Below are 12,723 nucleotides of genomic sequence, written 5' to 3' on the forward strand. Positions count from 1 at the left end.
TTGATGAAGGCGGACGGGTGTTGTGTGACGATCACGTGTCGTGCGCGCGCGCCTCCATCAGTGTGTGCGCGAAACAAGTTGGGTTCTGCTGGGATCAACAGCTCCGTAGCCTGTGGCCGTGTCCCGATCTCGGAGCATAGTGATTTGTAATGTCTATGTTATCATATTGATCTCTCTTTGTCGGATCATATGGCAAGAAGGCGGCAGAGGCACCTCTTTTGTGCACGCCGGAGACTGCCGGCAATTTCTGTGTGCACATCTGTATATCAACAAACCCTGTCCACTGAACCGCTCTTTGTTTTGTTGGGTTTAAAATTTATCGTGAGCCACCCTAACTCACTCGCACAAGCCGTAGTCGTCACAGAGTTCTCCGTCGAGCTTTGAGTCTCGGGACTCAGACGTAGTGAAGATCGGCCAAATTATTTGCATTATTTCCGCATAACATGGGCAGGAAGGTGACCGCATATGGTTTGCGACGACGAAATCTCATTTCTCAGATGAGTGCAACAATTACTACTTTCGCCTGCAGTCTCCGTCAACATTTCCGTTCACTTCGCAGTCGCATTACGACCACCTCACGGGCAGCGGCAACGACTAAACAAGCAGAATTCCAGCGTTTCCACCTACATAAGCACTACAGATGATCTTATACAAAGTGATACAGATCATGGTTAAAGGCATCACTCCACGAATCTGAGGTGGTACGGATTTCAGGTGGAGTATTCGTATACGGGGTAGTAGATTATGGAGAGGAGGGTGATTTCGTCCATTTCTTCCCAATTGCCGTAAAAGACGGAAGACACGGCTTCGGGCGTTCTGGCGCACTATTTTCTACAAGAAGTTCGACTGGAGCGCGCCAGCCTTGCGCGGCGCCGAATCTTCCAGATCTGTTTTTTACGGCAATTAGGAAGAAATGGACGGAATCACCCTTCTCTCCATAATCTCCTATCCCTTATAAGAATACTCCACCTGAAATCTGCACCACCTCAGAATCGTGGGGTGATGCCTTTAAGCGATTTCCCATGGATGAAGGTTAGGTGATTCTATGTAGCGTTCTAATACACGTGTCGACTACAGCGGAAGCGGCTCGACGTTAATTTTTTACGGTCTGAGATGGCGGGTGGAAGCGCTATCTGTCATTGCAATGACGGCTCCGGTTGAACGTATGCATATCCGAAAATCCAAGAACGAAAGAATCAAAATGATAGTGACGCCAAGCTAAGAACGTTTCATCAACACATCATATTAAAGGTATCCCTAGTGCTAGTATAACAGCGAACCTTTAAAACGTATGACCTTTACAAAGATTACTTTCCAGAAACTCTCAAAACTTCTTTCCTCACCCCCTTTTCAGATCTTCCTTTATGTGATGAGTACAGAGTGAGCTACAGAGGGTCAGGAAAGGGGTTAAGATTAAACGAAACGGTAAGAGCTTACGAACTGGAACTTAAGTGTCTAACGAATTAGAAAAATTAAGAGACTTGTGATTAGAGTGGAACGCGTCTAATAAAAACAAGATGTGACCGTACTACGACACGGAAGTTTCAATGTACGAAAATTAATAGTATGACCATCTCTACATTATCAACGGCGTCACTTTTTCTACTTTCTATGATTCAATCTGTGAAAATTTTTCATTTTTTATAGTTACCCAATTCTCATTTGTTTTCATCTTTTCATTTCTCTTACCTCTAATCTTTCTTTAACAAAAAAAAAAAAGAAATTGAGCACTCTTTAAAGGCTAAATACTGTCATTACTGTTCTAAAAACAGATTTTTAAGCCCTCCAACCTTAGCAGTGCATGAGTGGCAGACACAGTGTAGCAGATCAAGCAAATCTCATCAAGAGGAAAATTTCTGATCCAGGAAATGCGAAAAAAATGAGTTTTATTTGAAAATTACAAAAATTACAAAAAAAAGATTTCATATAGGTAGCCACAAAAAATAAGCGCAAATGTATCCGTACTGCCCTTTCGATGTGCTAATCTAAGCCGTTCAAGAAGATTCTAAAACGATCTTTGGGAATCGTTTGATTCTTGAAAATTTGATCAATGTTTCCTGAGAAAATAGGCCGCTGAACCAAATATGCACTCAAAGTGCAAAAATTTGCCAGCGCTTTAGATCCGGAATCTTTAGAAGAGGCCTTAATGAGAAGGAAAATGGAAGAGATCTCTGCAGACGATAAAATCGATGACCCCGAAGGAAGTTTGTGCTGTGAAAGGAGAAGAAAAAACAAGGATGAAATACCAATAGAAGAAATATGTTTCGTCCAAGTCGATAGATGTATTACTGAGGACCATATGTGTTTACGTACGTATCTATCCATAAAGAATTTCTCGTCCAGTTTACAACACCTTTTATTACCGGATCGATCTGGGCCGATCACGCCGGCAATTGCCAGCGACGAAGATTTTATTGCAAGCAATTTCGTACTTTAAAAAGAATGAGAAAAATACACGAATCGCAGCTTAATTTCACATTTTTTTTAGAAAATGTACCTACCTTTAAGTACCTACCGAACAAATCAATAAAATAGAAACGATGGTGTTCGTGAAAAAAAATCGTTTTATATGGGAACCTTATCACATTTGTGGTTGTGGAAAATGTTAAAATTTTTTAAAAGATTCCAAATAGGATTCTAACAATAAAAGATGATAGCATTACAGTTCTCTCGTAAAAATTTGCGATCACGATGTGATGGAGAAGGGAAGGAAAATTTTGCAGTTTATTTATATTTCGATTTCGAATTTACTTTGATTTTGTATTTCTATCCGATATTCGAGAATTTTCTTTGTGATAGGAATTTATAGGAGTTGAGAAATTGAGAAAGATTAAGAAATTCTACCCATTACAATAGTTCGATCGTACTTTTTCTAAGAATTGACCTTAATTTGAGTTCAAGAAAAGATGAAGGTTATGGGAGTGGGATGGAGTGTTGAGATAGAAATATGAGCGAGTTCGTTAAAATCGATTCGTAGGTGTTCATTACACGAGAAATGCGCTCAAAGACGGTCACCGCGATGCGAACACCATCGAACCGTTGAAGAGGTGTTTTCGTCGTCATCGCAGCTGTTCTGACCTAATTCGCCGCAATTAACACGCCAACGGCGAGCGTTTGCGTGGCCGCGGCGCAGCACGAGACGCTGGGGATTTCCGCCTACGCGCCTGAACAGCAGCGCAAAACTAAGTAGTATATCTACCACCTCCTCCTCCTCCTCTCAGAGGAGATGTGCACAGAGACTGGGGTGATCCACGTTTTCTTGTTATACCAACGAGGTTTTGGTGAAACTTTACATATGGGATGACGGGTCCCGACAACCTCGTCTTTATCAGAGGGCAGAAAATAGTACGAGGTCTTTTATGTTATGAATATCCTATCAGAGGCATTTGTAGCGCAGTCGGAAAGAGGTTCCGCTGTCAGAGGTTCGAATCCGCGCTAGTGCTCACCAAACCTTTCATCCCTCCGGGGTCGATGTATTGTCTGGGAGCATGAAAAACACTGAATTGACACATCGGTTATCCCCCGAAAAGTAGTTCTGTAGTCCAGTTACACGTTCGTAAATCGTAAACCTCAAACGATTCTGAGTTGAAGTGAACGTGGTGGCGGATCCCAAGCGGATTGATTAACGCCAGACACTTTATCCTTTATCCTTTATCCCACCAAACTCCTCCCCCCTCCTTGTGAAGCCCCATGTCGTTCTAAGTACGCAGTGCAAGAACTATAAACGGAAACAAACTGACCAGTCTGACCGACTACCGGTGCTGGTGAACCATCGCGTTCTCTTCTGCTGAACCATTGTCACCCAACGCGAATGAGATCTACGCGTTGTGCAGAGTCCTTAAGCATTGGGTTCCGGATAGTGTTAAGAAAATGCACGCGGGAGAAGCTCACAGATTACTGATTATTCAAAATGGATCCTTTTTGTATTTGGCAAGGACCGTGATAAGGGTTGGGACAGGATCTTCCCTAGAAGGATCCAGATTCCCTCCATTATTATTTTTATTTAGCATTTGCTCATTTAGCAATCACCTTATGCTCTGCGTCCTAAAATGCCTCCACATAACATTAAACTACCTCTTTCTCTCGTCCCCTTTTCCTCCTCCCCTCTCTTTCTCTTTCGTTTCCCACAGCCACTACCATCCACTTTTACTCTTACACCCTCTAACGACCTATCGGGAAAATTCTAATGTGCGTTGTCCTTGATCATAGTACATGTGGACGTGGATAGAAATTTACGAAGCAGTCGATATCTCGAAATTCGTGTCAATTTGATTCCACTGAATCGAGTTCGTATTGAGTACGTTGAATTAATCGATGAATGATTTTATAATTTTCCGATATTCAACATAATGAACAACTCGATTTTCAAAAAAAAAAACTTTAATTCTTAACTCAATTTATTGAGAAATTTGTTTACAGTTTTTGTCACAAACCGAAGAAAACGTAAGTGGCGTAAGAAATAATTAATTATCGAAAAATAAATAAATTGATAAATTTGCTTGTTTATCGGAATTCCTGGTGATATTGTAAGCCCAAAACAAGAAAAAAAACTTTCAAGAAAAATTTTAGTCTAAAATTAACCTCAGGTTGACTGATCACAGTGATTTTTTTGCGATAAAATAAAATAAAAACTTCAATCCTTAACTCAATTTTTTGAAAAATTTTCTAGAAATTTTCTTTTTCTTTTTGTTTTTTTATTTTCTTTTTGTTTTTTTAAACTTCAGTGTCCGCATACAGAGAAAAAGGGCATATTCTTAAGATTATGGAGACGAAGAAGAAATGTTTGTCTCCGGGGAATTGTCAGTTAACTTTTTATATTCTCAGATTTTTGCTATCCACCAGACTAGATTTTAAACCGCTTAACAGTATCATGGTTTAGTGCATATGGGCTTTGCCCAGTATAATACTTCAAAAATTTTTTATAATGTCCCAATAAAAGAGTTAAACCTCATCAAGCTTACATTTAAATATTTTCAAACCCAAAAATTCCATTTATTTATCTATATTTATGCTTGTGCCGTTTTAAATTTACGTTGCCAGTATGGCGCAGTCAGTAAAAGGTTCTGCCATGACTACACGACCGATCGATGGTTCGAAACTTCTCCGGTGCCAACCAAGAGCTTTATCTCATTGAGGTCGATAAATCGGTCCCTGATCTGTCTACAAGGACAAAAACCCTGTCCTGGCACATCGGCCAGCCCTCGTAAGCCATCGCATGGGCTCCACGCGCGTTCGTAAACCTCAAACGATTCTGAATTCAAGTCGAAAGCGTAGGCGTATCCCCATAGTGATTGATAATCGCCATGAACTATATTCTTTTCATCTTAAAATTAAAATAGGCGGTCTTCCTTTTCTGACTCTGCTCCGATATAAACATCTAAGATTCCTTGTATAATATAAATAACTTCATTACGTTTCTATAATAAACGGTGATAGATCCACAAAAAGGAGTTGATTTATATCCATTTTAAAGTGCGCACTTTGCAATAAATTCTGGAACACAATTAATCCCATAAATGTCCTCCATTACTCAGAGTTGCATCGAGAAACGTTTCACGGCCGTGTCACCTTGCGAAATGGCGAACAAAATTGGTCATCCACCCGAGGTCGCGCCGTTTCACAACGTACGAGTGGGAGAGCGGGGGATTGTGGAATAGAATGTCTATAAAATGAAATACTTAACTAATTTACTTACTTAGTACTTAATTTGACTTAAGTTAATCATTTATTCCACATTCTATTCGTTCCTCCTTACTGAAGAGCCTCGGAAGTGAATTGGTATTAGTAATACTGATATTACTCTTCTACTTATTCTACTTCTACTTCTTTCGTTCCATCTGAGGGGGGAGGCGAAGCCAATTCTAAATTTTATAACTCTATTCTTTCTATTTATTCAGTATTCAACTCTATTCTAATTTCAATTATTCTATTATTCAATCAAAGTATCCTTAGTTCATAGATTGAAGCATAATTTTCTCTTCCAGGAACAAAAGCACTAAACGGAAATGTATGTTTCGTTGAAATTACCAACAAAAAAGAAATTGTCCTATATCGCTTCTCTCAAGAATAGTCGAAATCTGTATGCTAAAATGAAGTAAAATATTAACAGTTTTTGATCAGTGATGTGATATATTCAATCAATAAAAAAATATACGATTTTATAAAAAAGAAACCTTAAGTAAAAAATTGAATGATTACGAGATTCTCGGCTTTTTCACAGAAAAGAAAAGTTTTAAGATGAAACTAGATTCATAGTAGGATAATTAGAAACTTTTTTATCTTTAGTTGAAATTTTTGTGTGTAAATTCACCTAAGCTTAACTTCTTCTTCCGAAAGCAATTGTTAGGCATCGTCTCCGATGTCAAATCTCCCTTGGTGCTTATCTTGTTCCACTTTCTTCAACTTAACTGAGATTTTTTTTTTGAGATTTGTTTGCGATCACTTGCAGTTTTTGCATAAAAAATAATATAGAATTTCTTTTACTTTATTTAGATTGAAATCACACCCACTCAGCGCCGTCGCTGAATGCTCATGTCAAGAATTTAGTATAGAAGTCGATTCGGTCTTACGTAAGAGTAATATCAAGAGAAAATTATTCAATTTCAACGGGTACGGTATGCTTACGTACGATCCCAATGGTGGAATGTGATAAATTTTGCGCAGTTTGCAAATTTGCGGTTTTTTTCTGTTATAACTTTCTCCAACTTCTTACTTTTTTTTGAAGAAACATATGTAGATGTAAGAACTATGCAGAAAAAGATTGTTAACGGAAATGTGTGCCGGTTTTATAGTTGTTTATTGACAGCAGATACTCATAGAAAATGATTAGCGCAAATACTCGCGAGTTTATACTTCATTTATAGGTTTATACTAGCAGGAAGAGTATGCGGAGACAGAAAAATCGCAAATATTTCGCATCTGGAATGCGTTTAAAACGAAATCTAAAGGAAAAGGAATAGGGAAAGGAAAAAAAAAGGAAAAGAAAGACATTTGACTTTAATAATCATAAGCGTGATGTGCATAGCTGAAAAAAAAAACTTATTGTATTCTTTGTACTTTGTAATGAATTAAGAAAAGAAAAGAAAAGAAAAGAAAAGAAACTGACGAACATTCGAAACAAGACACGAAACAGACAAACGTCGTTTGTTGTCGTAGATTCGTGAAAGAGAAACTGGTTTCGCCTCAACAATCCGAATCAACTCATGATCGTATAATTAATGATACTTTCGCTCTATGACATCTAATCGTCTGTAAACTACATATGTACAACATATACCGGAGTTGATAATGGGAAAATTCCAGAAACTTTTCTGGAATTCTAGAGAAAGAAATTTATGAAAAAATTCTTTCCAACACATATTAGCGTTATGTCAGGACATAACAGAGAGCGAAAAAAAACTACGACGAGTGAAAATTTTTCGTAGGAAAAAATTAGATTTTTTCCCTTGTCCTCTTGGATCTAAAAATACTACCCACTACTGACGGATCCTTTAAAAAAATCTCCAGATCGTCCGTACGAAATCGATTTTGAACAGCTTAGACAGTAAAGAGGAACAAAAACAACAAAAATGTTTAAGAAAAACAACATAGCAAACTCTACGGAACGAATAAATCACAACGAAAACAGCTGTCATCTATCCAGAGCAAAATTAACTAGCGACACTGTTCGATACTGAGCCCGTAAAAATTCAAAAAAAAACAAATAAAAATTAAGATGTGGTTCACCCAGTTGGATAAATGCTCTCTAGTGTTCTTTGCCTGTGCACATTGTCATACAATAACTCTACGGATGAACCCATCACGTGGGGGTAGCACGTTTCCACCCGCTTCAACGCTCTAAATGCTTGTGCAGCAAACGGTTAGGTCCCGCAACGAAGTGCCATCGCACCGAATTTGTGTAAGCCAGTCAAATAAATAAAAAATAAATAATTAGATAACACGGCTGGAAGAAGAGGTCGCCGATGGTTTTGTTTTCATTGTATTCATCTATATACCAAGGACAGGTGTACTATATGAGGGCACTGATGGAGTATAAACGAGAAAGTGCGCGAGATTAATCAATACGCTTGGGATGGGCCGACGAGTTCGGCTTCAACTCAGGATCGTTTGAGGTTTATGAATGCGTAGGTGGAGTTTACAACGACCTACGGATGTCAGTGCCAATTTATTTGGTATTTGCGGGAAGAAGGGTTTAGTTGGAATTATAGTCCGATCGAAACGACATGAAGCTCGGTGCTTGTGCGTGAGCGCTTGTACTTGAAACGGTGCGGCTGAACGTAGCGGTTCCAATCCATTACGGGGAACCCCTGCTGACACCATTCCTCGCTGTATTTCACGATGGTCCCACATCGATTCTAACCGCTATCTCCACCGCACCGCTTCGAGCGCAGCCACCTACGCAACTGCATCGTGCTTCATGTCGTTTTGTCCCGACTATAGACAGTTTCAATTAGTCTAATTTTGGGGCGGATGTAGCGCAGTCGGTTAGAGGTCCGCTGTGGCCGGACAGTCGATGGCTCGAAACTGCGCTAGTGCTCACCAAGCCTTTCATCCCTCCGGGGTTGCTAGATTGGTACCAGAATTGTCTGGGAGGAAAAAACACTGACTTGACACATCGGCTAGCCCCAGCAGGTCATTGTACAGGCCAGTTATACGTTTGAGAATCTCAAACGATTTTGAACTGAAGTGAACGTGGTGGCGCATCCTAAGCTGATTGATTAAGGCCAGACATATTATACTTTATCCTTTATCGAGAGTTTTTAGTCATCGTCTGTAACATTACAACGGATTCTCTTACCGTTGCGCCACATTCGCCCATTCATACTGATACACAAAATTTTCGTTTCTCAGGTAATAAGCTCTTCGCCTTCAATGACAATCTGTAAGAACGCGATGGTTCACCAACTCGGCCAATTGTCGAAACGTCAGGCCACAAATAAATGAAGTTCCACCAAAATCTTGGCAAAACAAGAAAACATAGATCCATTTTACCAGGCAAATGTTTCAAGAACAGAGAACTTGATAAGACTGTTGGACAGTACTATGTCAATTCTAGGCTACTAAACCAGAACTGAAGTTGCACCAATCCCATCGATCCCACCAAATACTTCTTAAAATATATGAGACAAGCACACGCGGCGCAGAAGCTCTTCACCCCTTGTGCTCTTCTTCCCTAACAGTTTCGTCCGGAAAGAAAGAGCATCAGTTAGGGCACAAAAAGAGCTACGGCTGACCCGTCACAGTCAACTGTTTGAAGAGATTCGACACCGACTGTACGGTTGTGCTCATTCCATTCCGACTAAAATTCTCTCGTTGTGTTTCTTACGTCTCACCACCACGTGCATTTGCGTGTTGCACGTGCAGCCGCCAGATAGTGCAAGGGCAGATTTCTCACGAATCAGCGAAGCAAGATAAGCACATGGTGATAAACGGAAAAGGCGTGTGCAGCAGCACAATCAGTACGACGTTCCGCTGTGACTGCATGATCGATGGATTGTTCGGGACCGCCCCGGTGTCAACCAAACGTTCCATCTCTCCGGGGTGGATAAATTGGTACCAGACGGAAGGATAAAAACAATGACTTGATAGATAGGCTATTCTTTGTGTTAGTAAACCTCAGACGATTCGGAATTGAGGTGAACACATCCCAAGCTGATTCATTAACGCCAGGAACATTATCCTTTTATCCTCCAATATATTATAAAAGAAAGATAAGAGGATAAAGTGCACGACGTTGTTCAATCCCTATGGAAATACGCCTACGCGTTCGACTCACTTCATCTCAGAATCGTTTGAGGTTTACGAACGTGTGTCTAGCCTATACAAAAACCTGAGGGGGCCAGCCAATGTATGATGTTAGTGTTCATACCATTTCAGTCAAATGTGGTACCAATTTATCGATCTCGGAGACGTGAGATGCTTGGTTGGCTCCGGGTGGTTCTGAATCATCGCTATCGATCGCGCAGTCACAGCAAAACCTCTTACCGAATGTGCTACACCCGCCATATCATATGTATCATAATAATATGCGCAAATCAAAAAATTGATGGAATTGAGGTGTAATAATGTTCCAGCATGAGTTTGGCATGTTGACCTTTGCGTATACAAAGTAAAAGTTTTGTGATCATTGGACGACAATCGGACGGTTGAATCTACGATGTCAGCGAGGAGGAATGAACTTCCTTTCACCAATGCAACCAAGATTTCAGGAATCTAAAAGCAAGTGTCAGACAAAACGTAGGAAAATCATGCAGAAACAGAACGTGAAAGAGTCGTAGTCGTAAAGGAGCCCAAGATGATCAACAACGGTCGGTAGGTGAGCCGGTTGTGCTGCACGACAAAAAAGGCCACAAACATTGGCGCGTTTCGCTCACTGCACCTGCGGGAGTGTTTGTGCGATTCGAGGTTGAGCTGGAAAAATATTCCGAGCAAACAACCTGGAAAGGAACAATGTAGGAGCGGATGAAATGAAGAAATCGCCTCCACAAACGGAAACGAAACAGGTTTTAGAGTTATTTTTGGTAGGAACAACTAACAGTAATTCACGCCTTTTTTTAATAAACGAATTGATTAACGAATCGGATTCGGAGTCGAGGGTCCGTAGTGGAAATAGATGTTTCACCGTGGAGCGGACGTTGTCACCACCACTAAAATAACTGTAGAATTGGACGAAAAAGCTCTAAATTAAGGGATAGAGCGACCGTCCCAAGTGTAAAAGTTAGCATGATTTTTAAAAAGCCACAAAATTTTTTACGTCCACCAACAGATCCGACACGAAGAGTGTACGCGTAAGCGCCAGAACTGCAGCTGAACTTCCAGTTCTGGTCGCAAAGCTGGTCTTCGACGAGTGCAGGTGCAGATCAAAGAGCACATCGACACAGTCACATAAATGTGTATGTAGTGTGAAGGTGTGAAATATTAGCCGATCTGGTCAAGCGACGGCTGTATAAACGAAATTCGAGCCCAAATTCAGTGTGCTATTGTAAACACTACGGTTTATGTCTCGGCTATTGTAAACCATGGAAGGAGGAAAGCAGTGCGGCCGAGCGAGCGGAATTTTCAGGATCCAGGTGGAAAAAGGGGAAGAAATGAAGAAAATGCGATTTACAAGGACAGGATAGATCTATACGAGGAAATTGTTTAACGAGAAGCGCTAAAGGTAGTTTTAAGGTTTACGGAAAGGCGGAAGAAGACGAACATTTCATGAAATTGGCTGGAAATAACTTTTTGCGCTTTTCATTACGTATTTACTGTATTTGTTTGTATTTGTCCTTATCACATCCTTTTTGGCACACCATTGGGTGTAATAGATGGATAGATAAGTTAATAAACAAGTAAATAAATAAATAAACCGAGGGAATTGAGTCATAGAATGAATACGTTCGAGTAGAACAATTCGAAGATATCAAGGTCGTACTAGTGCCGTTCATTCCCGCCACTCCCTACGACGAGCTGCAAAAATCGTTAGAGTAGTTCGTTGAGTAGCACTTCAGAATGTGAAGAGGGTCAACAAAAGAAAGATTTTCATGTAATCTACCAGTTTTCCGAGAAAAGTACCGGTTTCACATCATTATGTCATAGGAAAATGATGTCTTTGAGAAATATAATAAAAAGTTTGCGATGAGAGAGTTTGCATGTTTGCAAACGTGGATGACGTAAAGTTATTATTAATAGTAGCACTAGAACTTTGAGGAAAGTTTCTCATCATTGTAAATAATAAAATGTGCATTAAAATTTTTCCACAGTAATCTACATATATCACCTGTTAGGTGTTTACAAAATAACAAACTTTGAGATAAGAAATAAAAAAAGAATCCTCACAAGAAAAAAGAAGAAAAAAACAGGAAAGAAAAGACAGCAACATCAATCAGCAGTTACCGGCTTCTCATCTTCGGATACTGTATCAGCGCAGTGAGAATCAAATCAAGAAATTTCTTTTCTCATTGACATTCCCCTCATCCTCATACATACTATTAGCGTAAGTACCGTATATGCATCGTTTTTGTGTCGTCAATTATCGAAAACAACAGAAGGGCTAAGAATACGTTGTAAACAAGTCCTTAAAGGCATCGCCTCACGAATCTGAAGTGGTACGGATTTCAGGTGGAGTATTCGTATATGGGATCGTAGATTATGGAGAGTGGGGTGATTCCGTCCATTTCTTCCTAATTGCCGTAATTGGCCCGGAAGATACGGCTTCGTGGTTCCGGCGCGCTATTTTCTACGAGTTCGACTGGAGCGCGCCAGTCCGGTGCACGCGTCGCATTTTTCGAGCCGTTTTTTTTACGGCAATTAGGAAGAAATGGACGGAATCACCCTCCTCTCCATAATCTAGGGCCCCGTATAAGAACTCTCCACCTGAAATCCGTACCACCTCAGATTTGTGGGGTGATCCCTTTAAACTGTATATTGAGAAGAGAAAATTCTATTCCTTAGGAATAATATGCTCGAGGATGCAGCATACTGAAATTTCCAGAATTTTCACATCTGACTGTGTGACTGGTTTGTTGTAGAGGAGTTTATACCGATCTCTACTAACATTGGTTGTTAACGTTGACAAACAGACAGTTCTTTTAATATGATATTTTCTTCGATCGATAAGAAGGACAGGAACGTGAAATAGAACGAATTCTGTCCAGGGTTTCCATCAAAATATAAATCGGTGTCGGTATGAGAGAGTAATTATTGCGGAAATTTACCTGGGCATGAAATTTATCGTTCTGC

The sequence above is a fragment of the Necator americanus genome, chromosome II (assembly GCF_031761385.1).
Source record: "Necator americanus strain Aroian chromosome II, whole genome shotgun sequence".
Lineage (NCBI taxonomy): Eukaryota > Metazoa > Nematoda > Chromadorea > Rhabditida > Ancylostomatidae > Necator > Necator americanus.